Here is a 26,091-nt window from a genome sequence, read left to right on the forward strand (position 1 = left end):
AAGCAACTTATAGTCCGGAAAATACGGTAAAACCTGTCATATGCACTTTAATAACGTGAAATGTAATGTCCTGAACTCAAACCAGTGACCAGGTTGTCTTTAAAGAACATGGTGGGGACAAGAAGAAAGGCAGCACATGAGGCGCTTCAAACCTCCTTTTGTCAGTGGACCATAAAACCCTCCATCAAACAGACGGACGTCAGACAAAAGTAAACCACGCACATGTCGGTAAGTGACCGACTGAGACAGCAATCATCACTGTGGCCATAGCTTTCTGATGCTTCAAAGACAATAAAGAGAGGACCAAGCATTGAGGCCAGAAGAACTACACAGGGATGGGTTTGAGGCAGGACTGTAGCAGCTCGGTCCGGGACCCCACATCAGAAGGGCCCACAGATGGACTGGGTATGTTTTTTGTGGCCCCAAGTCAACATCAGTGTTATTTTTGCTTTATTGAAGTTATCCTTCGTGTTTTGTGTTAAGTGCTGCATTAAAAAGAGAGGAGGCTGGAACTACGACCAAAATACATGTCCAGAATTGGTACACTGGCCATCAAGTACAGGCCAGATATTGATTTAGTGCAATGTAATATAAAGGGCTAGGGGGGTCATTTATCAAGAAAGGTGCTAAATAGCAAACTGGAAAAATAGCATAATTATAGCTTTTTCTTGGCATGTTGCACCTGAGCAAACGCTTGGTAAATGTGAAGAAAGCACAAGCAAGCATTCATTTTGTTGTTTAGTCTTCATGAACAACATGTCATTTTGAACACAATGTTATGAGAGAAGTCACCAAAGGACCGCTCAGAAGCTGCACAGTGGGTGGACCATTATCCTGAAAAGCCCCGAGTGCAAGAGTGAACTGGATTCAAGCAGCAGCTGGCTCTCGCACCGTTACCAAACCACATTCGAGTGCAGGGACAAATGAGCAAATATCTTTTGCCTGATCCGCCGGCCTGAGCCAAGACGGAGCTCTGGAGGTCTGACTAAGTTGAGTGGCCTTGATGGGTAATGGTTTAAAGACTATTGAGGAGAATGGTGATTTGCGCACTGTTTGTTTGTGTGTATCTGCAGCGGTCAGAGGTAGCGGTCTCGGCGGTGTTTCTGATTGTCCCGGGCCGGGGCAGAGGGGGCTGATGGGAGGCCTCAGGAGGCACGTGCTCGCCCCGCTCCTCCACTCACCCACTCACTCTTTTTCCTGGCTCCGACCCTGGCTCTCACCGCAACACATGTTAGAGGATGTAAGTGAGTTCTTTTAATACATTTGGGGTATTTATTCCTCTTGCGTACTATTTTACTAACTATTTAGTACATTATCGATTCAATAATATGTTTTAGTTTAATACAATGCTAGTTTTCTCTATTTTTACAATGCCACTGGAAGCATATAACATCCAATATTAATAATGCAGACTTCAACTTGTCTTTAAAAGAAAGTTTATGCGCTCTTGGCAGATAAGACCATTAGGCGACAAGTATAAGTTTGGGGACACACCCACACACAACTTAATACCTTTTAGTCCTTGCCATTTTAACAATTGGCCTTCACTATTGGGACTTGATTGGGGGCAGATGCTGAGAATTTGGACGAGAGAGAGTCCTTTTATACTTTAACAAACTAGTTCTAGTCAAAGGATTTGGCAACAAAAAGTGTGGGAACCAAATACAAAGAACTTAAGGCAACTAGCCTGCCTGAATAAATCAACATTTAATATTTGCTTTAAACACGTTTATCTCATATTTCTGGAGAGAGATTGGTACAGTATTATTATTAAATTAGACACTAAGATCAATCCTTACATACCTTACCTTAAAGGTGCATTATGGAACCTTTTACGTGTAAGTAAAAAGTTGATATTTGTGTGTATTTGACCTTGTAGTGACCAAGCTGCTGTATGAGTGGTCAGCCAGGTGCCTTTACTTTCCATCACAGTAGTCTCTAGGATGCTCCAGGATCAATTGTTTCAAAGGTTTTCACGGCTGACAGACCTGCTCACTAGAAAACCTACAAAACAACTGAACCTGGAGCGTTGTAGAGACCACCATCATCGAAAGTAAAGGCATCATGCTTACCATTCATACAGCCTCTGGGTCACTACATGGTCAAATACACACAAATATCAACTTTTTTTTCCACATAAAAAGTTGCGTAATGCACCTTTAAAGTTAATCAAATGTAACCAGCATTGCAGAAATTCTGTTCCTGTTTTTTCATGTGCAATTGTATGTATGTAACTTTTTTTTCCAGTCTTGTATTGCAGCTGATGTGTTCATGTTGATTTTACTTGCAATCTCCCATCCCTCTTGGAATGGCATGGGCATGAATTGCGCCACACTACAAATCATGACCAAATTTTTGCCTTTCCATCTCTGCTAAAATTGATTCAGACGTTGTATTAAAACCATGCAAAGTGATGTTTCCCTGCAGTCCAATAGATGGCAGAAAAATACAACACAACTGCCAGACACATTTCCCTGTGTCTCAAACAGAACAACTGTCACCACCTTACATGCACTGGCAAACACTTAACAACGAAAGCCCCTTTTTGAATAGAGCTCTCTATATGCTAAAACAGACCATGCAATAAAACCACGATACTAAACCTTTCGTAAGATTCAAGCCAAATGGAGCGCTGGCTCGGACATGGAGATCTGGTGTGGCCATTACAGACTGGGACCTTCACCAAAAATAGGATTAGTATGTAACGCTATATATTTTGACAAGTTTGTATACGCACATTGAGATGGTATACTTTAACTCAATTAAAATCTTTTGTGGTTTTCTTTGATAGACAGTCGGACAATTCTTCCAGTGCTTTACCTTGACCTAAAGAAAAGTGTGCCCTTCCATAACTTAAAGCTCCTGAAAGCACAGGGTTGCCAGAATACACAGCGGATCAATCATGTCGGGGAATATAGAGCGAGCTTGAACTCATGAAAATTCAGAGTGCAGCCTCTCTTTGTTGTTGCAGGCCGCTCACGGACACGCTGTGACGTCTGCAGTGTTGAAGCGAATGCATATCGTACGGGAAGAAGGGCAACCACATAAAACTACTCAAAATAGAATATGTCCTCACAATGGCAAGTCATGCTTTCTGATGGCAAAACCATGACATTTTATAGCAAAACACGGTGATATAGAAAGTTCCTGAACTTAAGCAACCTTTCTTCATGATAGAAGTGGAGCATCTACAAGATTTAACCCCCAAATTGTACATTGTAGATGTTTGATTCTTAAATATCCACAATAAGTGCTCATTTCTGATGGCCTTTTCTTTTTAAAGCATTATACCCCCGATTAAGGGCCGTATACCTGATTTATTTTTTCCCCTCTACAATTGGAATGACACTTGTATTGTTAAAAAAAGGACTGTGCTTAATAAAAAATGTGACTGATTGTGAACAATGCAGGCTAGTTAGCATTAGCTCTACTTTACTCCATAAAAGTTGTGTAACGTACTTATAAACCCATCTCTTTGAAGAACTGAGATGTTAGAACCATGTTAGAACACTTTGGAATGATTTAGGACCACAACTAACAGTTTAAACTTTACTCGCTGCCTTTATTTGTAAGCAAAAACAAATCGGGTTCAAGGCCTTTAAGACATTGTGTCTCAAACTGTGGTCTGGGCTTTGGGGTCTGTTTAGAAAATGTTATCGAAGGCGTTGTCTTTCTTTGGGTTTAGTTCTTTTTTGTCCTGATTTAGTCTCAGTTGAGGCCTGGTTTAGATCTGATGGTTCCTTGATGGCCAAGTATTTTCTTAGGTGGAACTTTTGGGAAGTGTTTTGAGAACCACTGGATTAACATCTTGTTTTTGTCTTCTTAAACTATTTTGAGGCTTACTCCTTTTACACCTAATCTTCCTATTAAAATAAGAAAATGTCCAATCTACACTGAGGTCTACATTTCATTACATGGTGCCAACTTGTCCACAAATCTGTCACATACACTGGACAAAAAGCCCTAAAATCCGGGAAGATATAATAAGATCCTAGCTCACGGATCTGTCAGATATCCGGAAATATCCTGGTAAATCCGGGAGGATCTGATCTGCCACAGATCCTGACATATGCATATAATTATCTTTCCGGATCTGAGAATTTGAAATGTCAGTATTTTTTTTATTTGGCAATATTTCATTAAACAATCTTTACGTATGTACGGGCTGTGTTTTAGAAAGCATAAAGCCTCACTTTATGAGCTTGTTAATGTTACTGTACAGATCCAGTGGTGCATCTCTCCGGATCTGTGAGATATGACTGTCCGCGACAAATCCGGAAAAATATCCATGCTGGATTCTCGCAGGTTCAATCTTGGTACATTTTCAATCATATTTGTAGATATGAGGGTGACATGGCCTTGGCCTAAAACTTTAAACTGGAGTTGGGTGGTGGGGTGGAGGAGGGGGCACATGCACGCGCACTGTCTACATTGAGACCTTGACGCGCATAACAAGTTTCTTCTACTAAGAAGCGAATATTTATTCTTGCATTGGTGATGGCGTTTAAAATTGAAAATACACTCAAAATTACGACTATGCTTCAACATACCGGAAAATAACTACATTCAACCGAAAAATAAGAACCAATCTGGGAGCTAGATTATTTTGAAATAGTTGTGGCGCGAAAGCCGATTGGCTCGTGCACCTGTTGTGGGCGGGAGTAACAGAGACGGGCGCTCGCGCTGTACAGTCTGTGTTGAGGCCAGAGCGGGGAGCGGTGCTAGCTCCGGAGACACGGAGAGAGAAAAGTTCTTCCTAATGTACGTTCTCTTCGGACTTGGACCCAGCAGAGTGAAATGGACACAACATCGACTAAGCCTCGGGTGGGAGAAGTCGAAGCAGACCAAAAATCAAAACTGGATCCTTGGGACTAGAACTCCGCGCCGAGAACCGTTAGATAGCTAGCATGCTAAGTTAGCATACTTGTGCTAATGGCTAGCTTTATCTAACAACCGATGTCTGGCATTTACGTAAGTATTTTACTTCACTGAGGATATTGGCACTATGTCGCTAGCAATCAGACAAAACAGTCACATTATTTTCTACTGTCCCTAGGTTACAAAATGCAAGTCTAATAAATGAACTGAAGATAAGCTAACCATTTTTTTTGTTATAGTTAAAATTAGTTTGCCACTAAATTGTGTTGCATAGCCTTCTATTTTAATAATTTGGACTGAGTCATGTCATTTACAAAACAACATGATAATATTAATAATGCATTTGGTCCTAGACATTAATGCCTTGCACCAAAAATTTGAATATTTGCACTGCTTGGCGCTGTTTTATTTTTAAAGCCTAAAAGACAAAACTTTAAGTGTGTGTCTCTGAGACAGACTGTGTGTGTCAAGCCAGCACATACCTGGTAAAAATAAGTATTAATTAATATTATTATAATTTGCTAAGTGCCAAAAATATTGCACTTTCATGCTGCATTCAATCTCGTTTGCATCTTGTAATCATTTACTGTTTATGCTTTTACTATTAATAATGTCTATATTTGCTTTGCCACAAAAGTTTTGGGAGGATCTGAATGCTGTCCACACATGGATGAGGACCAGGGTGGATGTCGATATGAGGCAAGTAAAAAAAAATGAAAAAGAAAGGTAAAGGATTGTTATATACTGTATCAGCCTGTTTTGTTTTATGTGTTTAGATCCATTCGGACAGGTGCGCATTGTGTCGTTGGGCAAAACACTTCCCCACCTTGCCTCCAGTGTCTGCATACAGGTGTATGAGTGTGAATGGGTGAGTGATTCCTTGATATAAAGCGCTTTTAGTGCTTCAAATGTAGGTAGAAAGGCGCTGTGTAAATGTGGCCATTTAAGATAGTAAGTTTAATCATATTTTTGTCATACTGTTTTAAATCAGTCTTTTTTTGGAAGTTTGTAAGGCCGTGCATTGGGAGGGAAAAAGTATTAATGTCCCAACAGATGTTTGTATCATCTGCCTTTAGTTTTTTATCTTGTTTGTTGTGTTTTTAGAATGTAATGATTATTCTTATTTACAGGCCATGCCACTTTGACAATGCCTGTTCGAGCCAGGTGTCAGAGGCTGAGCAGCTTGGGCGGGATTGTACCACAATGGAAGACCATGCGGAAATATATGGCAGCTTGAGTAAGTTGACGGTGGTGGTGAGAGGGTACGTTGGCAATAATTGGAAGCTTGTGTCCCTTACGAAGGGCTTTGGGTGTGTTCTGTGAAAAGTGCTGTACAAAAAGGATTTCCTTTCCTCTATGCAAAATACTATTTATCTGTCTAATGAGCCACAACTTCACCATATTTGTCTTTTAACAGGGCACTGGCAGACAGGAAGTGGTGTGCAGGGAAGAAGAGATGACACCACTGCAGTTGAGGGAGAAGAGCCAGACAGGTGATTTTCAACACTTTTTTACAAAGTAATGTATTTACCATATATAGTACATATACATCCTTTTCTCATGAAAGATTAGCTGTGCATTGAACACATGTGGCAGGCTGCAAGCACTGGGAATGTGTTGGATGAGAATACTGAAAGTTAATGTTAAATGTTCTAATTAAAACTAAAGACTTCACATAGTTCTGATCTTGGTGCCATTTCACACCCTCCATTATGAACACACATTATCCTCCAGTAAAGTCGTGTTACATCCATCCATTTTGAAATTTTGAAATATTTATTGTACTAATCTTCGATAGGAAAATAACCAGAGTGGAAAACCAGTGGCTGACGTGTCGCTCGTGTGCACAGAGCCTCTTGGATGCTCAGTGATTGGCATTCTTCTCAACAGTGGCTCACACAGCCCGAAAGGCCACATTGAGTAACCTGGAGAAGAGGAAGACCACAATCTGAGGCCCACCAATAAGGTTAGTACAGGAAAGCCTCTCCTACACTGTGGTTTTACATACTAGGTTGGCCAAATGAAACTCAGTTTTGTCACCTGCAGTGCTGCACATGAACAGTGAGGAGCTGCAGACGAGGACACTGGAGACACAGAGGGAGGACCGAGCTGGAGAAACGAACAGTGCAGAGCCAACGTGACTTTCTCTGTGAACCACAGCCTGGTGAAGGAACATTTGTGTGAGTTGTGAACTGTTTGCTAGGAGATTAGATTTGATTCTTTACCTTTTGTTAAAGCCTTGTTTCTGCATAACTACTCATTCAGACATGGGGGCAAAAAACATTGAATCAGATTTCCAAGATAAACACTTAGATTTGTCTCCATTAATACTAGGTTTGACCTACAGTCTGTATTCATCTAACTGCTTATTTTATCATTCGCTTCCTTCAAGATACTTTGTTTTTTTTTTAAGCACTCCTTAGTGACATTGCCTTGCTTTTTTTTCAGGAACATGCAACCCTTATGAGCGCAATAGAGCATATTTCAAGGCCATCTTCATGCCAAGACAAACAGGTAAGCTACACGCATTTCAAATTAAGTGAGCAAACAAAAGCTATCCTTACATGCATGTAGGGCTTTGTGCAAAAAGTATTTGATGCTGATTTACTGTATATAAACAAAACATATTTATGTACTTTTATTTTTTTCTTGAAGCACCTGAATCCTGTGAAAGTGGAGGCCACTGGCTGATGGGGCTCCTCTGCCTGCTGTTTTTCTGAAGAGGACACCAGTGAAACCCAAAGAGACACCCAGCCTCACAACTGTGTAATGTAATGAAACAGTCGGACAGGGCGGACTGTCCAACCTGTGTGGTCATGATATTGCGACTTCCCTCACAGAACACAGTTACCTTTTTAATAAGCTCTGGCGATGGATACAATTTATCAGCTATTGATCATAGCTTTATTTTTATTTTGCCTTGGCGAATGAAAAAATATTTGTCCCACGCGTCGCATAGGGCTGCACAGTTAATTGTTTTCAAATCAAATTGGAAATGACTGCAATTCTTAGGTAATTCCAAACTAAATCTGTCCTCATGTTCTGAAATGCTTGTGTGAAGTTTTTACTCTAGTGATTATGCTCTTATGTGTAAAATGTGACGTCAAAGTGAGTCTCAACTTAATCTTGAATCTTAAAAATTGATGATTACAACACAAGTCTAAAAGAATGTTATTGATATTAATATACAATTGTGCCGCCCTAATCGAGAGCCATTACTAACCCATTGATGTGGTGTTTTTGCCTTGTCAATTTAATCTTGTTGCATTGTCTGTCCTGGTTTATGTTAGTACTAGTTGTGTACTGTTTCAAGTCTTGGTTCAGTTCAGGTCTAGTCCTGGTACAGTTTAAGATTAAGGTGCTTTATTTGTCATTATACATCAACTATACAACGATAAGTGTCCTTGGCATTTGACCCATCCTTTGATGCTGCTGGGACAACCCGCCAGGAGCAGTGAGTGACGGCAGGACCGCCCCCAGGTTCCAATCTCCAGAAGTGGATCCAAGTCTGGCTAGAGGTTTTGCCTATTGTACATGTTTTTACCTGTCATTAGTCCAAGATTAAATCTAGTTTAGTTGTGGCACTTCCACACTGCTTCAAGTCATATCCCTTCTCTCCAAACAGGACAGTTTGAAAGGTTATTGGAAATAAATGTGTTTTTATTGTTCATATGTGAAAAGTTTCATTGATTATCTGATTTCAGTTTGGAGAGAAAACTGCTTTGCAGACAAGTGTATTATGTAAAAGCAAGCTTTTTTTATTTTTCAATATGTTTTGAATGTTTGACATTTACAAAATGTGACATGGTTAATAAATTAGAGATTCCTGAAATATGGTATCTTCACTTAAATATACTGTAAGATGCACAGGCATTTTGTTATATCTGTGAAATATGCATTAAGTATTCCAACTTTTTCAAACGAGATCTTAAGTGAGATCACAGACGGGACCTGTGAAGCATTTGGGTTCAGGATATTTTGGTGCACCAAAGGAATAAAAATCCGGAGATTTCCAAAAAATTATACAAATAATATGCAAGGGGATCCGAAATGGATCTGTCGGAGATTCGGCTTCCGTATATTTTCCGGATACAAGAGGGATTATATCCGTCGATCTTTAGAAGATACAGAAAATATGCGGGGAGATCCGTGATGAATCTTTTGAGAATGCGGGATCCGGATATCCGTATATGTCAAGGATAAATATCCGGAGTTCGGATATTCCCGGATACAAAAGTGGTCCCGATCCGGGAAGATCCGAACTTTGCATACCTCGAAGATACGGCTTGCATATCTTCGGATATTCTCCGGATCTTTGACAAATACGGACATATACTGGCTTCCGGATATCTCCGCATATTTCAGGGATAAATATCCGGAGTTCGGATATTCCCGGATACAAAAGTGGTCCCGATCCGGGAAGATCCGAATTTGCATACGTCGAAGATACGGTTTGCATATCTCCGGATATTCTCCGGATCTTTGACAAATACGGACATATACTGGGTTAAATCTTCCCGGATTTTAGGTCTTTTTGTCCAGTGATAGATAACTTGCAGACTCAAATGCAAGGCATATATGGGGGGAAAAAACCCAACAGAAAACTCTTGAACTGAACTAACCCTCTGTAATGACACAAGTAAATTCCCCAAGTACCAATTTTTAGACATGTGATTAAATCTATAACAGTGAAACATTCGATCCACTTGTCCCACTAATGCTTGGCTCTTGAGGAGGTCCAACACACACTGACCATGATCTCACTCTGCCAGAAGCCTTCATCGACATCAGCGACCCTGCGACCTCAAATACTTGACTTCATTGTTGCTGAAAATGAGCCGGGAGCTTGCTGTGTCTCCCAAGTGCTTGTTTTGTCTGTGGGTTATGTACGCACGCCCAATTGTCACCCCCGCGTGGACCGCTCACTCACTTCGGATAGGTCCCGAAGTGTCAGAGCTGTGATGGGACAGGAACGCCGGGACAAAAGAAATTCCCCTTTGCAAACACAGAGTTGTCAGTGGATTGTGGCATTTTGTTACAAGGGAAACAATTACGCACTGTATCTTTGGATTGCTTGTGTCAAGTGTATTATCAGCAGTCATGCATCAGCCATCACTCAGCGGGAAGAATAATGGGCTGAGATTTGGCAAGCCTCTCGCTCACAGGGGGTAGATCTAAATGTTTATGGATACAATAGACATCATGACTTCATAATGCGAAAGAACTTCCTTCAAATATTATTGCTGATGCTTGCCAATGTGCCAGTTTCTCTTTTTCTTAAGCACAATGTCTTCTCCAGAGTGAAGAACGTATATTGAAAATTGGGCTTTTCTTCATTTAGTGCACTTATATCTTGGCAGCAGCACCCAAAGATTCTTCTCCCGATCTAAGGGAAGGATGTACTTTACGCAGATGAAGCTAAAGAGGATTAGCCTATTGTGCGAGCCTGGCCAGCCAAGACAACGCTCTTTAACTAATAGTCTGGTGGAATCTTGTCACTGATGCGTGAGGTTGACAGACAGAGTAACCCATTCGATGGTAGATGTTTTTTTATTGCAACCTTTTGATTTACAGCATTGGTAACAGGAATAATTGTTGTGCATGTTTAGGTAATGCATGCAACATTTTACATATAGCCACTTCCTTGCTCTTGCAACATAAAGAGTCCTAATGCCTGAGCCTAACCACTTTGGGGTTTGAACATAACCCTATTCTTCTGTTGCACTAACCAAATTCACCACCAATTACAAGCTGAGCCAAGATGATGCACATATGGCCCGCATTGACTGCATTTAGACTGCTGTGATGATGTCTTCGTTTGATTCCAATTTTGTCTGGCTGGATTAAGTGGATCAAGCTGTCTCCGTATCGACCTGGACAAATAAACTCTGCATCACCCTGCATCGAGTGGTCGCGTTGTACAAAACGGACTAAATAGATGCTACAATCTGGTTTAAAACTCAGTTCGTTTTGGATGGAGGGAGACTCTGGTATTCATTGTGAGGGTTCTCCGCTCCGTATTGGGGCTTTGTTGTGGTCGCTGGGACAATGGGTTACAGGCTGAATGCAAACCGCTCCGTCTGTCCCAAAGCTGCCGGCCGCGGACATTAAAAAAAAAAAGAGATCCAGTTACTTTGGCCAGTCTGGGAGAGAAAGCACCTCCAACCGAGATCCACTGATAGTTCACTGTTGTGTCATTGAACAATAATTCTAAGAAACATCTGCATTTTTCAGCTTCTGCATCTTCTTCTCTCACTCTTCGAAGTAAAAAAGTAACACTTTCATAGTTGTACAAGTCACATCAGACATCTTAAAGTGCTACAGTGCATCTCAGAACATGTTTGTAGATGATAGAGATCTAAACTATGGGTTGACAAGTTTAGAAAAGCTCAGTGAAGATAGAAAATTGAGTCTTTACAAAATTGCAACCATCTCACTCCTGTCTTGAACACCTTTGCGTTCACTCCAGAGCCACCGTGACCGTTGGCGTACAGAAATAGCACAGGCTACCGAGAAAAGGCAATTGCATGTTGAAAAGTGAGTCACCTTTGAGTTTGGTTCAATGTAAATGTTCTCTCAATGAGTCTTTGAAATCGCTGCGGAGTTGGCTTTATTACCGGAGCTATCAAATAAACTGCAGATGACAAACACAGCCATTATGATGAAGTGAATAAACAATACTCCCCAAAGAAATCCAAGATGTGTGCCACTAAAGTAACAATGGGGATTTCTGTTTGAGTCTTGCGGCTTCAAACCCAGACCCCGTCTCGCAACAGAAAGAGTGGCTCATTTTTGGCGCATTTTCATTTTTTTTTTTTGGGGGGGGGGTCTGATCAGACGCAGTGGTAATAAATGTAGATCTGGTTCTAGGAAGGGCATCTAGGAATAACCAATGAGCAGTGTTGGGCAGAATACTGAATAGTGAATACTTGCATTAAAATGTATTTTGTAACGTATTCCGTTACTTTATCTAAGTAGTGTGAGAGTACTGTATTCTGAATACTTTGAATACTTTTAGATTACTTTCAAATTGGGTGGTCTTTCATCTCCTCCTGGTGTCTCTGGCCAGAAAACCACAATTGCAACTTGACTGCCATCGATTCGGAGCAGCAATACACACTAATGGAATCATGAAGAAGATGCTTACAGGCTCACGGGCAAAGCTAACTGCAGACGAGCGCCACTTTAACAGTATTTACAGCCAAGTTTGAGTGAAAAAAAGTATCTCCATTGTGTAATTGGATGTACAATATCCCCCTCACCCTTTGTCTTTTCTGTCAGCGTAGAATTTACTCTCACGGACAATTAATGAGTAAAAAATCGTAACATGCTACAACACCTGCAGTGTACTTAGTACTGCTTTAATGCACTTTTTTTTTTGTAGGTATATTTTGCCACTGAGTACATTTCTCATCCAATCAGATGTATTATTATGGAAGATTAGGCACCAGCCCACTATCCTTAAAGGAATAGGCCACCGTTTTTATATACTAAGACATGTTCTTACCTAACTTTAGTCGAGTTAATATATCCCCGTCTGGTCTTTGTCCGTGCGCTTTGTCACACAAACGGAGCACATACGCAGCCTCTCCCACATGTCATATAGCTCCAAAAAAGCTCACGATAGAAGCTACCAAGCTCTTCCACGTGTTCCCTATTTAAATAAAGTTACGTCAAGTGTTTTCATGCGAAGTATATTTACACAGAAATGTAACATGTCGATTTTATAAGCAGATAAAAAGGGGTACTATATTGTGAGGCGTAATGATACGAGGAGTACAGCGTCCGCGCAGGAACTCCTAAAGACTTCCCCCGCTCACTTCCGTCAATAGAAGCTGCGTGACTTGTAGAGAGCTAGCAGAGAACAGTTGAAGAAGCGTCGATAACTTGTGAACAATGCCTTTTACGTACATCGTGCCAGGCTGTGATAACAAGCAGAAAGTATATAGTGTTGTAATGTTTCACAGATTTCCAACTCACCCCGGACGACGACACAGGACTCAGGACCTCGACCATGAGGTAGGAATGCGTGAGCACTTTCCGAAAATATATTTTCTGCTTGTTGTAAAAGGCTCTGTACAAGTCATGCGAAGTATATTTACACAGAAATGTAGCATGTCGATTTTATAAGCAAATAAAAAGGGGTACTATATTGTGAGGCGTAATGATACGAGGAGCAAAACGTCCGCGCAGTAACTCCTAAAGACTTCCCCCGCTCACCGCAAAAACGGTGGCCTATTCCTTTAAATAGGGAACACGTGGAAGAGCTTGGAAGCTTCTATCGTGAGCTTTTTTGGAGCTATATGACATGTGGGACAGAGTGCACGGACAAAGACCAGACGGGTATATATTAACACGTCTAAGGTTAGGTAAGAACATATCTTAGTATATAAAAACGGTGGCCTATTCCTTTAAGGTTAGTATAGGGCAGTGTAAGGGTTAAGCTGATTGGTTGGTATATGCATGACGTTTCAAATTCATGACTTGTGATTGGTTGATGGCAGAACATGCCTTCAGAAAAAAAATCGTGACCCGGAGGCAGGAAAGTTGCAAGGGTGGTTTTCTGTTCATAGACAGAGGGAGATGAAAGACCCCCCAATCATCCCATTAACTTGTATTAGCTCCAGAGGGACTACAAAAAGGATTTATTCAGCTAAACAAATTACTTAGTTCTTCTTTAAAGCTTTATTTTATTTTAAGAGGAAAAACAGTTGGTACTGGGATGTATTGCCTTGATATTTGGAAAGTACGTGTATTCTAAATACTCTCAAATTAAAGTGTAACTTTACTTTACTGTTCTCATTTTGAGTAACTGTAATACAGTTACTTAAAAATGAGTATTCTAAATACACGTATTTAGTTACTCCCCAACACTGCCAATGAAACATCAATGGATCAACCCATTTGCTGATGATAGTAGTGCAAAATCCAGCAACTGCCTTCAGTTAAAAGTGTTAGTGCACCAAATTGTTTGATGATTTTCGTTATAAAACTCAGACCTCCTGGTATTTGTTGGATTCCTGTATGATGACGTTTCTTTTTGTTTGTGGCTGGGTTCAGTGGAAAATGTAAACTAATGCTGCTTCTGTATTCTGGTGCGTCTGCGGGATGAAACGAAAGAACGGAATGAGTCTTGACGATGTTCCTGATGCCGCAATTAAGAGCAGAGTCGCTGTGGGTACAACATGGAGAGGCCTCGTTTCGAGCGCCCAGAGTTTAGGCCCAGAATATGTCACCACAGCAGCTTCTCCACCATTGTTTTAGGTATTTACAGCAAATTGAATTATCATTAAATGCTGTGTGCCTACGCAAGTATTGCTTTACTTTTGGTCTTCAACATGGTGGTCGTGACCCACATGGAGGCCTTAGAGGTCAATCTCTCTCATGAAGACAAGACAGCAACTGAAGATGAGATTTCTTCAGAAGTCCCTCAGAAATTGACCATTATAAGCGCTTGATACCCTATACACTTTTTATATTAAAACAATCACAGTGAAACTTATATAACAAACTACTGATCTAAACATGTACAAGCTGCATTGTTACATTGCTGGACAATAAGGCGCGACCATTCTCCTGTTGTGCTTTTTCTCTTGGCGGCATACCCATCCATTACATTGGAGCATGTGAAGTATAGTATGGCCAATGGGAGCTGTCATCATGTGGTCACTGATTTAAACCTTCCCAGAAAACAGCGAAATAGAAGATGGTTTACATCTAAGTGGTTTCAGTGATATAACTTGGTGTCAAAGTTCGTAGGTTTTAAAGGAAAGAAACATGGGCTTTGGACGTCAGCCGGACTGTTATACGCGTCCGTAGGTCAAATGAATCAAGTGGAACCAATAAAAAGGTCAGCTAAAAATGACTAAGAGTAAAATCCCATTGTGTAGAAAGTAAAATTAATCCTTCTGCTGCACGCAAGTATGTTTGAGAGCCAAACATGAACATGTCAGCCTAACACCAACCTCAGTTTCTTTCTGGTGTGAAACATGCCACAGCTAATTGTACAGCGGTGCAGACCATAAATAGGGTTCAGACCACACAGAAAGGTGCAAGCCCACAAGGGAAGTCTACAAGACAAGAAACAAGAAGGTCACTGGAGAGTAAGACCAGGCTACTCTCGTGTCACTTCACTGTGTCAGAATAATCCAACATACTGTAAATGTGTATGGATATGTTTTTTTCATACTATGATGTCTTATTTTCAAGTTAATCAAAAAAATGTTCAGAAGCAGTATCAGACTCTGATGGAGAGACACACACAATAACTTTAGGTAAGTGTCTTTACTTTATTGATGTTTGAACCACAAGGAGGTGAGAGACTTTATGACGTGATAAGTCTTGAGATTACCCTTGCGGCTACAGCACTTTTGTCAATTTTCACGAATCAAACTATCACCCAAACAAGGATTATATCTTCCAGACCAGACTCTCCACCAGCTTCAAACACCTCACTGCTGATCTGATAACGCATTCAAATTAGCCGTGGTTAAGGTTTGTACAAATACACAACAAGATTCACTCAAATTCTTCCCCCCACCTCACATCTCTCTGGTCTGGTCAGAGGAAACCACAGGCCGGGGTCACTGCGCTCTCCCTCGGCCAAACCAGACCCATAATTTTGCTTTTGTTTCAGATGAAGCCTCAAAAAGCTTGAAATATAAAGAGCTCGTCCAGCATGGGAAGGTCAGTCAGACAAAAGTGTGTAAAAGAATATATCACGTTCACTGGACGTAATAAAACTTAGGGTGATTAGCTGAGGAAGTCTTTATCGAACAGGAGACAGGAAGTGTAAAAAAAGGTCTTGCCAAACCACCGCCCATTACTGACCACTGCTAATCCTTGTACAGCCAAGGAGCATTAAACGTTTCTGGACATGTTCTTTTTTAAGAAGTCAACTTAAACTTCCTCCACTTCTGGTCTTCTGATCAACGTGTACCATTGGAGAGGCGATTTATGGTTTTGTGTACATCATGTGGTAAGCCCTCTGCCCTCTAAGTTATTTCCGCATTACTTGGAAGAAGGCTCATGTGAAGGAAGAACTTCATGTTTTGATTGCTTGCATTAAAAGGGATATGATGCCGTTAGTTATTTAGTTTTTGTAAATTTCCACAATTTTAACGCATCATTCCTGATGGCTGTACGTGGGGCAGGACAGACACCCATGGCCAATGGCAATGTTATGTAGAGCAACCTTTTTCCTCCTATCAGACTCTTTCCATGGTGAGGGCCCACATAGGGGTGGTGGGGGTGACATGTGTGCAGACCTGCACCACAGTGGCTTAGGGTCAATTCTCTTTCTCTTGGGACACCGAACACGGACAGTGTTTAACTCACAATGGGATAAATAAAGTTTTTAATTTCACCTGTGAGAGCTTCTACGTAAAAGCCAATCATGCTGAAAGAAGAATATGAGGCACCGGGATGTAAATGAGGAAAAGCTGTGAAGCTGCTTGCAATAAACAATGACCATCTCGTTTGGAACAATGTTGTCCTAGTTCCAGGTGGAAGATTGGGCCCCAAATGTTTTGGGAGGAAATAACTTGAGACATTTTGGATTTACAGAATATAACTGATGATGTAAACTTCTGAGTGAATGTTCTGTGTGTGTGTGTGTGTGTGTGTGTGTGTGTGTGTGTGTGTGTGTGTGTGTGTGTGTGTGTGTGTGTGCGTGTGTGTGCATGTGCGTGCGTGTGTGCGTGTGTGTTCGTGTGCGTGTGTGTGTGTGCGTGTGTGTGCGTGCGTGCGTGCATGTGTGTGTTCAAAATGGCAAAGTATTAGTAAATAGCAGTATTTGTGGGGGAAAAGATCTCTATGAAACATTTCTTTCTGCCTGATGTTCGAATCACAGAGGTCACACTGCGGCCTTTGTGAGTCCTCTATTGTAAATGGCAGTGGAGGTGGTGTGGGAGGGATAGACAACAACCCAAAAACCACAGTCTTGAACAAAAACAAACCCACTTCGGCTTTGGACGTCAGCTGGACCATTATACGCCTCTGACCTCAGGAAGCAGTGCTGGACCACTGCTCGGGGAATGACAGTCACTCTGACACACGAGGCCCATACGGAGAAAGTGCTGCTTGGCCCCAAGAGCCATGTTTCATGGGAAACAGACAAATTTGGGCATTTTTCCTCCAATTTGATTACACATTTCATTTTATAGTTTGAATTGTGTCGATATCAATTAAATAGTTACAGTGGGTAGTTCATTTAAAAGTGGAAAAGAAGAAAATGTCCTTGTTGAAATAACAACTTCCGTAAAAAGACTTAATCATGGATTTAGATTTTTTGTTGGATAAAACAAAATATGGCGCTGTGTTGCACGAAGCAGAAATTATTCGCAAGTGACACAGAGCTGTAGTACCAAACGTGTCCAGCTGGGAGACGCTCCAATAATAATGAAGACTGGAGTCTAGCTTGCCAATAATTATTTGGATAGCCCTAATATTCCATTTTAAGAAAGCCGCACATACTTCTCTATCAGAAAATACAGATTATTTTCTCCTAATTTTCCACTTTGGATCGAGTTCACCCAAACATTGTTTTAGGAAGATGACATCTTAATTTTTACTGGTCTCTCTGTAATTGTTTATGCTTGTAGACCACTGACAAATCAAATCTTGTCATGTTATATCATGGCAGATTTAAAGAGAATGGGGAATGACGAGACTATGACAGATACCACCATGAAGAGTTTTGATACTGGAACTATAATACCGTGAAATTTATTTTAGCCAAATTAGTTTCCCTATAGGTTCATCTGATTTTGACTCAAATATGCCTGTGGTCAGGGAGTCACTGTGTTATTTCCAAGGTCAGTGAAATTACCAGCCATATTTTTGTAACAGGCTGTATACCTTCGCCGCATTGCAAACTAAACAACACAATGGGAGCAATTTCAGAGCCGCTACCTCTCACATAAACTGTTTATTTGGAAGTCAAGGGATTGTTGTGAGTGATTGTGTCTGACAGAGAAACCGCACAGACACATAATGCTGGCAAAATGGTAAAACATGTACATTTTTCTGTGTTCTGCCCATAAACACGGCCAGACGGACCATTTCCCTCCACCCCAATCCATAAGAGGGGAGAAAAGCGGTCAAACATGCACTTGGAATAGAATATTTCTTCTTCAAACATATTACTATTACTAGAAGAGGCATAGTATTTGATAACTAGCATGTTCACAACGTCAACGTAGCATAACTCAAGTAAAAACAACTACTAGTTGCACTATTTGTATTACGTCTAACCCATTACCACCACCTCCTAAAGGCATGAAGGGTTTTTTTCTGTCTTGTATTTTGTCTCAACACAAGACTAGTCACACAACTCCTTCCTCTCTCAAACCAAGCATATCAGATTGGATTCCTACCGCTCCCATTTCATTTCAGATTTTTGAATGGCCCATTTGAACAATTGTGTTATTGTGGCAGTGCAAATAGACCTGGAATTCAGGTGATGTGTAAGCTAGCTCTATTGAATTGGAGCCTCCTATTAAAAGTATAGGTGGGAGCTATTGCCAGCCAATTATCTCCATCAGGCTGCCTGCATTGCAGTGATCAGAAAAATGTTATCACTCCTGGCATGGATTGAGCATAATGACGGCTATTGGCATCGGCAATAGAAACTGTATGACATCCAAATAGTTGCCCCTCGAACCTCGGCATCTGTCATTTGTATTTCTAACTCTACCCGGCCCTTTCCAGTAAGCCACTTTATTTAGGAGAAAGAGATCCAGCCCATTTAGTTTCTAGAGTTACAGTAGCAACAGAGTGTAAACCTAGCCATTGTTGGCTTAGAAGACATTGATACCAGCTCTATGGACAACCCACCACACTGAAGAAATAGTGATGGGAAGCACTGGCCATGCAATTTAAGGTGCAGAGACACATGAATAACATTCAGCCAATAGTTTTGTGGTGTGCAAAACATGCTGTAGTCTAACGCATGATTTCCATGTTATGATGAGTTCTCTCTGAGTGCTTTAGTTTCCTATGGCCCAAAGTCACAGCCCCATCACCGCATCTCACAGCCTCTTCAGTCATGCCATCAGGAACAAAACTACGGCGTCGATGGATGCCAGGTGAAACTGACTGAAGACTGAGATACAGCTGCCGAACTCTCTGCGGTAGCAGAATTTGGATTATATATACTTTACATGTGGAAGAATTGACAACAGAGTAAACTGAACAAATTGAACTGATACAGAAGTCCTCGGACCTCTCACCTAACCACATACAGTATACCAAAACTGCACTTGGATGAATTGGAAGTGGAAAAAAAATATCAAATTCAGTAATTAAATAAATGTTTGTACATCAATGGTCCGAGCTTGGACATTTTTATGCCTGTTTTATGCGGCTGTTTGCAATCTGGAGATAAACAGAGAGTAATGGATCTCCACATATAGCAAATGCTGTTATTTTGATGTCTCTATAGAACACCACTGAAACACATAGTATTTGCTCTATATTGGCCAACCACTTCGTTGTCTGCAATATTCAAGTATGTGTGCCAATAAGTTGTGGGATTGACTTTGTGCCATAATGCAATTCTCCATTCTTTTGCACAGTATCCCTTTGACTCTTATAAAGACGTGAGGTTTGTGAAGCCAGTGAGAGCTTAGGCCTAACTGCAGGGCTCTTCTGCTGCACCTGAAGGACGACCACAGTGTAAATCCTCCCGCTGCAGGATGTGGCTTTAAGTATAAGAGTAGGTGTGCTTGGGAGATCAACATGCAAAGTGTATATGTGCGTGTGGTCCTGTTAGTGGAATAGAAATGTATTTTTAAGCTTTGGTCAAATATTTGCTTTTCCTTTGGCAATGGCACTTTTAGAATCACACTTGCAGAGAGGTGTGTAAAATATCTGAATGAAGATCAAGTTTTAAACTACAGACAGAATTTTAGAATCTACTAGTTTACTACAATCAGAGGAGCCGCATCTTGAATTTACATTGAGAACACACAGGCACTGGTGCAGGCATCACAAAGCAGGGAGCTGGCATCTGCCAAAATGAGGTAAAGGCCAAACAAAAGTTTGAACGTGACCAGTATTGGATGTTGTGGTCACTGCGGCAGTAGAAAACTCAAACGAGCCTGTGCAATCAGATTCATTTAGCCAAGTGTTGTTCGCGAGCAGCGCCACTCATGGGATGCGGAAGTCCCCTCAATAACAAGGGGAGGCATTAAAAAGCATATATGCACCTTAGTTGTCAGTGAAAAGCATTGAATTGGATTCATACCGGCATTGAGTCTGAATTTTGCTAGAGGGTTGTGAAGTTCAACAATCTTTACTGTATGGATTCATTGAAAATGCCAAAGTTATGGCCTAAAACAGTTGCAATTTTTGCTGAATTTGACCACATTTTTTCTCAAAAGTTGCCTGTTCTGTCCAGTTCTCTTTCCTCTGAAGAAATGTTTGCAAATCTGAAAAAAAAAGAAACGAAATAAGCAACGGCTCTTTCTGCGGTCATGGCATTAAGATATAGTATTTGGGCATTCAATTGGCATTAAAAAACATTCAAATTGACTTGCTTTTGCCTGTATAAGCCTGGTGACGGTATAAACACTATGACTGCATAAACCCTGTTTGTTTTTATTATTTTCTTTTCTTTCTATCTTTTTGCTTCTTGTTTTTTATATTTGTTAATTTGTATAATTGTCTGTACCAGGGGTCCCCAACTAAACAATTTGAATAACATTTAAATAAGACGTCAACATTTGTGATTCATTAATCAGTTCTGCTTTGTAAATAGACAACCTGTGTTCATGTCCGGACCCTGGACATATGTTGAAAGTTCCGAAAGAAAAGTTTGAGCTGATTTGAACTTTATTTAGGGACTCCTGGTCTAAATCTATATCTGTATCCAAACTGCTTTTTGTTGTTTTTGTCCCCACAGCGTATCATTGTTTGATTGTTTGTACAGCCATTAAAATAGTAGTAATAAAAAAACAATATACAGATGGCGAACAGGAGACAGAGCTTTCTTCCAATCGGTGGTAAATAACCAAAAATACATGGACAGTAGGTGAGTTTCGTCATTCTTAATCCTGTGCAAATATTAAGACAGAACCACTAATAACATCCTCGATATAACACAGATCAATGATAACGCCATATCAAGGGCAGACGCCCGCATTGGTTTACTCCGCTTCCTGTGTGCCTGCGTATATACCACTGTGGAAATGGAGTTGATGCCGCGGTCACCAGACCAATCCCAGCAGTAGGGCTGCAACTAACGATTTTTTTGTAATCGATTAATCTATTGCTTATTTTTGCGATAAATCAATTAATTGCTTGGCTGTGGATGGTGTAGGAAAATGTATTATTATTATTTTTAATTTATCACATAAAGTTAAAAGTGGTGCCACTTCAGGATGTGTTGATGGAGTAAACTTAAAATAAATGTTTGTTGGAGGCTCTTAGCGCTAATTCTGCTTTCTGATTGGATGAGACATGGACAGATATGTCAGTTTTCATAAAAAAATACACAATTTTCATGTCATTTTTGCTCTATTTAAGTCTGTGAGAACCATAAAACGATTAATCGATTACTAAAACAGTTGTCGACTATGTCAATAAACGATTAGTCGTCGATTAATGGATCAGTGAGTCTGGTTTCCAGGCAGGTACTTGCGGCCTTCAGCTTCACCAGCAGGGGACGATCAGTGCAGAACATAAATGTCTAGAAACACCAGAAGAAGAGTCAGTACATGCAAAGTGCATTTACTTTTTTAAATATTTTGCACAGAGATATTATTGCAGGTAAGCTGAAGTTTGTAATGTTTAAAAAATTGTGCAAGACAAGAGTCTGTCATCACATCTAGCTGAAGATAGTGCATTAAAATCGAAAAGAAGAGGATGTGCATGTTTAGACGGAGTAGGGGTTATAACACTCGTAATAAACTTATTAAAATTGATTTTTGATTCTTTTAATAGTTGACCTGCCGCGATTAAGCAGGCTACCCGTGGCAGTCCTTCTCACCTTTACGCATTTCACAAGAGGCTTTGATAAGGGCGCACTTATACACAGCAGTAGTAACTAAACGCTAACTACATGCTTCCCTGTATAAGCTTTACTGTTTTCATGCACGTCTGCAGGGCACAGTGCTCCTCGTCAAATCTGAGTGAGGAAGCGTCCCACTTGTGCTGCTTCATTCCTGTGCATCTCTCAGCACTGGCTCTTCAACGCGCTGCACTCCCGGAAAGCACCTGAGGGCCTTGTCTCGGCTGCAGGTATTTCAGCTGAAAGCTATAATAAATCATTTGCCTTTTGTGTCTCCGTTCTTTGGCTATTTCACTAATGTGTTTTCTCCCCCCCCCCCCCCCCCCCTTGTCCTTTTCTCGGGGTTGAAAGAGGTCTCCTTTAAAAAGGCGCTGTGACTGTTTCAGCTCATGCAAGTGATTCCTGCTCCCAGTTGATCACTCCATTCTCCCAAACCTGTCGCCGGAAACACAGTAGTAGGTAAAGTGAAATCAACAAAACCACACTCTTCTCTATTTATTAGTTTAAAGTTTAGTCAACGTAGTGCAGATAGTGTACTTAAAAAACAATACAAACTATATTATGTCAATATAATATAATTTGTCACTTCGCTTTCAAATATTTAGTACTTCGCAGTTGAGTGACTTTGATAAAATAAATGCCTTTTTCTTTGGTTGTTGGGGGGGAAGTCTCTACATGGAGCCAAATGTGTTTGTTCTTAGGAGATCATTTCACATGTTGGACTCTAGAGAATAGCACATGTAAATATCAAACAGCGTTTATAATGAAACAATGAGGGGTGACAGCGTCCAAAGAACATATTATCTATGGAGAGGTCGCAGTGGGAGAGCCAGACACAATTCACTGCTATTGCTTTTGGTGGCCTGAGAGTCATGAGCTATTGTTGGAATTTTTTGGTCAGAGCTTTCGCATTTGAGCCCGAGCCTTTCTGACAGCCCCTTCCTCGGCGTGTCATCCCCCCAAATGCACACAACATGCACACGTGGAAAGACGCATGATCACACTGCCATCCAGCTCAGTGGCCTGGAGCCATTTGCAAAAGTTCCCAAATCCACTGCCTGCATTCTGGATGTTTGGAGCAGACTTCCTGAAAACAATGCATGGGGCTTATCTGCGGATTTGCAAGTGGATTTGATGAAGCCCACGTCCTAAGCCAGCGTTTCTCTGACCTCTTGTTAAAAACTTCTCATCTCTCTCTCCTGCCCCTCCTGCTTCTGTTCTTTTTGTTTCCGGAGATGCCTTGTTTCTAATTAAACCCACTTGCCCTATCAATCCCCCCTCGGCTCCATTGTGACATCCTGTGTCATTCAGACAAGTCTCGCTTTTCCTTGTGGCATTTTGATGAAACATAATGAAAAGGCTCTTGCTGTGGGCTCCCAACTCAAGTTAAGCACAGTAGTCTCAGGGTCACAAGTCAGAGGTCAATCCTGAGAGGTCACTGGGAGGCTAATCAGGTTTTTTGTCACTTGAAGAAATGGCTAATCTCCCTGTGACTCAAAAGGATGCATCTATCCTATGGCGCCAGCCGCAACGCTCCTCTTCTATAGAGTTTATTGTTGTCCGTTCTTTGTAGTTTGCTTGCAAAACGAGGATGAATTCCTTGAGCATCCGTTTTAAACCCATTGTTACTCTTTTTGTTTTTAAAGGAAACCTATCCTATACAAGCTCCTTTGATGGCCATATCATGAAACAGTTGAAAGCCATTTGTTTTGGGGCCGATGATGTGACTGTAGACAGGAGTCCACTTGATTAGGGTATAAGTTTAATGGAAAAGCATTGCTCATTGCTGATTTTGTTCATGTGGACATAGTTAAACACAAACTTGATAGTTTCAGTAACAAAATATAATGGTCGTGGTTCAGGCAGCCATCTCCAGTAAATGACTGTAAGACAGCTGCATTATTAAGTTGATAATCACTGTACTTATTGAACATTACTCTTTAAAGTTTTGAAATATAATATTTGTACACAAAACCCACATTTTTCGGTGGTGAGTGTTTTCCTCATCTTGCACAGAAATAGATGGTGGCGCACTGGGTGCGGAGCTGAAACGGCAGAATGTATTTGGTCCTTTTACGCCCAGGTTTCCTGTGTTTACTGTATCATTTTGCCATGTGGCACTTTCTTCCTGTTGGTCAGTTGTATCTTTGGATGTTCATAGACATGAAATTGTAAAGGCACTCCCATGTTGGGAGACTAAACCATGGAAATCGCGTCATAGAAACCACTTGGTGCCTATTAATCCTGCACGTCTGAGTATGTGAATGCATTGAGTTTGTTTATTGCTATAAAATGTATTTGGCTAGTCTTCTGAGCAAAACCCACGAGATTAGGTCAAGGCCATCTGTCGTGCCGCTCATGGTGAGGAATGTGACATATTGAGACCAAATAGACTTTTCCGCAACACGAAAATATGGGGAATTCCCACATTCGTGTTTTCCACTCGTTTGTGAAGCAACCGCATTGTTATTGTTTTCTTGTCAATGTGAATTACAATTGTGTGAAAATATATTTTTGCCAATGTTATAATTATATGTCCTGTATCATTTTTATGCAAAAGGAGTGTCCAGACATCAGCTGACATTTCGCATGAATGACTTATCACTGTCTTCAAGTGTTTTGGTTTTCAAAAATGATTTATGAGCAGTTTTGTGGTGACCTATTTTAAGTCGTGCAGTGACTAAGGCATTATACGCTATAATTTATTATTATATATTTCTAAAGCAACGTAATTGTCTTTAAATAGGTTGTCATGCATTGATGCTGTGAGATTGCAGTGTGAAGCTTACCCTATGATGTTTATATCCATATCCAGCCCTTGTGACTGCGACAAGTTACCGTTCAACTGAATCTTTTTTGATCGGCTTTTCTGGCCTGAATGCTTTATTCAAAATGGCAGTCTAGGGTGAAAGGGGGTGAAGAGCGGGCCAAGATATTGATGGATAAGTTGTCGAAGTCGGGACTCGAATGCTGAGGACAGAACAGTATGTACAGCAGTCTTAACCACCAAACTATCGGGTGTACACTATTAGACTAAGTCTTGAGATTTTGAAAGTTAGGATTTCAAGGAAATGCGGGAGTTTGGATATATTTGCATCTGTGTTCAAACATTTGCTACTGCCTTCTGTGCCTCTGCATCTAGTTTAAGTGTCCCTGTACAATAAAAATCGAATCACCCATAGAATTAAAAAGGCCTCTGCAGTCCGTCTGAGAGCATGAGATCAGTTGTAGGAGTATAAATGTCATGCACATGTACTCTGAAGCGACACTGTACTATCATTAACTTACAAACAAACTCATTATTTCTAGTAACAATTCTCTGTTCTTGTTGCAGCTCCCTGGCCATTTATCTTTTTGAGGTTTGATATTGCTCAAAGATGTCTGATGCATTGGGCCTCGTGCTCTGGCAGCTTGTCTCGTATTTGTGTTTTGCTTCATGCTGAGATTAGTTGCTATCTCTCCTGGGCTCTGGCTTTTTTTCCGGAAAGCTTGGTCACTCATTCAGTATTTGCTTATGTTCCAGCGTGAACTGGCCCACTTTTCCATGTTAGATAGGCTGCTACTTTCAGAAAAGAAACTGGGATAGGGTTTTGCAAATTGTGCCACTGTGCATAGTCATAAATAATTGTAAACATAATTGCATACTATGTTAAAAATGCACAACAGCGATAACCATGGCACGACACAAATAACCGTGATTCTGCCAGTGTCGAGTCAGTGATACGCTTCTCGATGTTACCCCACACAACTTGATTTCATGTAGAGTGAAGGAAGGCCCTTATTACTGCCGTGATTGGATGAACAGAGGTGTGTAAGCCTTGACACCATCCGGAGACTTCCTTTTTTTATCTTTGGTTTTCCAATGCATAACTTGAGGCTCTCAGGGAAATGAGTGATGCAGACTCTACAGGGGTGGCAAGCTAAAATCAATAAAAGCTATATCAGGTGATGTTTTATAACCCACTACTTATAATAAATTAGAAGAGGAGTCTGTGGCATTACACATCCTAAAGCCTGAATCCTGTGTTAACCTGCTGGAGAGGAAAGAAGAAATCTGTGTTTATACAAGTCATTTAGTAGAACGAGGTGGATAGGGTTTCCCACATCAGGTCTGCGCACACAGTCTGCAAAGCTGTCATTGAAAAGTCTAATAAACGCACTTCCAGGCTCTTTACTGTGCTTGTCTAAACAGCAGTGGGTCG

General features: G+C 40.8%; 1 protein-coding gene across 1 annotated transcript in view; it reads right to left on the reverse strand.

Moving 5' to 3' along the window:
• Positions 1-25,580, reverse strand: part of LOC306971319 (cingulin-like protein 1) — a gene marked incomplete at its 3' end in the record, with an annotated part of 137,063 nt that extends 111,483 nt beyond the window's left edge. Inside the window, exon 1 of the mRNA XM_079567559.1 lies at positions 25,576-25,580. The remainder of the gene's footprint in view (positions 1-25,575) is intronic.
• Between the last annotated feature and the right edge of the window lie 511 nt (positions 25,581-26,091).

Source organism: Gobius niger (genome assembly GCF_951799975.1).
Source record: "Gobius niger genome assembly, chromosome: 12".
NCBI lineage: Eukaryota > Metazoa > Chordata > Actinopteri > Gobiiformes > Gobiidae > Gobius > Gobius niger.